Here is a 2,500-nt window from a genome sequence, read left to right on the forward strand (position 1 = left end):
TAACGATAATGATAATAATGATAATAATGACAATGGCAATTAAAGTGATAATAATAGTAATAATAATTTCAATAGCAGCAATAATTACCATGATGATAATTATGATAATGATGATAATAGTAATGAAAGTAATAATAAAAATGGTTATGATACTGTTGTTGATAGTAATAATGATACTAATAATGACAATAGCTATATTGATAATGATAATATCAATAGCAATAACAAGGATGATAATTGTAATAATAACAACAATAACAATGATAACAATGATAATAAATGTGATAGTAACAACAATATTGATGATCATGATAATGCTGATAACATTAATGATGCTAATGAAAATAACAATAATCATGATAATGATAATGATAAAGATGATAACAGTTAAGATTATGATATTAATGATATTGAGAGTAGAAATAATAAAAAATAATGATAATTACGATCATGCTAACACTCAAATGGTGATAAAGATAATCTTTATGTCAGTGATAATAAAAGAAAAAGTAATGACAAAATTATAACAAAAGTGATGGTTATAATGATTATGGTGATGATGATAGTGAAAGCAATAGTAATGACTATAATCATAACAATGAATAATAATAATCATAATAATAATAATAATAATAATAATAATAATAATAATGATAATGATAATAATAACAATAATAATAATAATGATAATAATAATGATAAAAGTAGTAGTAGTGATGATAAAAAAATTGTAATGATAATAATTAAATAAATATTAATAATGATAATGATGATACTAGAAATAATAATAATAATAATAATGATAATTATAACAATAATAATAATTATGATAATAATAATAATAATAATAATAATAATAGTAATAATGATAATAATAATAATAATAACAATAACACTAATAATGATAATAATAATAACAATAATAACAATAATACTAACAATAATAACAATAATACTAATAATGAAAATAATAATAATTGCAATAGTAATAATAATAATGACAATGAAAATAATAATGAGAATGATAATAATAATGATGATAGTAATAATGATTATTATTGTCATTATCATTATGATACTGATAATGATAATAATAATAATAATGATAATAGTAATAATAATAATAATAATAATAATAATAATAATAATAATAATAATGATAATAATGATAAAAGTAATAATAATGATGATGATAACAATAACAATGATAAAACTGATTAAAAAATAACAGTTATAATGATGCTAACGATAATAATGATGATAAAATTGATATCAATAATAACAATGATAATGTTGTAATGGTAATGATAATAATGATGATAAAAATGATAACAATAATAACAATGATAATGTTGTAATGGTAATGATAATAATAATGATGATGATAGTTATAATAATGATGATTATAAACAGTAATAATGAATATAATTATTATCATTAGTAGTATTAATAGTAATAGAAGTAATAATAATAACAATGATAATGATAATAATAATAGTAATAGTAATAATAATAATGATGCTACTACTACTACTAATAATAATGGCAATAATAATAATAGTCATAATAATAAAAAAATAATAATGATACTACTACTGCTAGTGATAGAAATAATGATAATAGAAATAATAGTAATAAGAACAATGACAATGATAATCAGAAGCATCATTATTATAGAAATAATAATAATGATAATAATAATAATATTAATAGTGATGATGATAATATTAACAGTGATGATAATAATATTAATGATGATGATGATGAGAAATACAATGAAATGACAATAACAATAATAATAATAATGACAATAGTTATAATGATGATAATAATAATAATAATAATAATAATGATAATAATAATAATGATAATGATGATAATAATAATGATAATAATAATAATGATAATAATAATGACAATAATAATAATAATAATAATAGTAATAAGGATGATGATAATAACATGATGATAATAATAATAACAACAATGTAAATGATAAAAATAATATTAATGATGATACTGATAATGATAATAATAATAATAATAATAATAATAATAATGATAATAATATAATGATAATAATAATAATAGTAATAATAATAATGATAATAATGATAATAATAATAACGATAATAATAATAATAATAATAATAATAATAATAATAATAATATAATAATAATAATAATAATAGTAATAGTAATAATAATAATAGTAATAACAATAATAATAATAATGATAATGATAATGATAATAATAATATTAATAATATTAATAATAATAATAATAATAATAATAATGATAGTAATAATAATGATAATCATCATAATAATGATATTAATAATGAAACATTGGTAATGATGTTAATGATAATGATAATAACTATAATAATAATTATAATAATGATAATATTAATTATAATAATAATAATGATAATAATAATAATAATAATAATAATAATGATAATGATGATAATGATAATAATAATAATTATAATAATGA

Source organism: Penaeus chinensis, chromosome 8 (genome assembly GCF_019202785.1).
Source record: "Penaeus chinensis breed Huanghai No. 1 chromosome 8, ASM1920278v2, whole genome shotgun sequence".
NCBI lineage: Eukaryota > Metazoa > Arthropoda > Malacostraca > Decapoda > Penaeidae > Penaeus > Penaeus chinensis.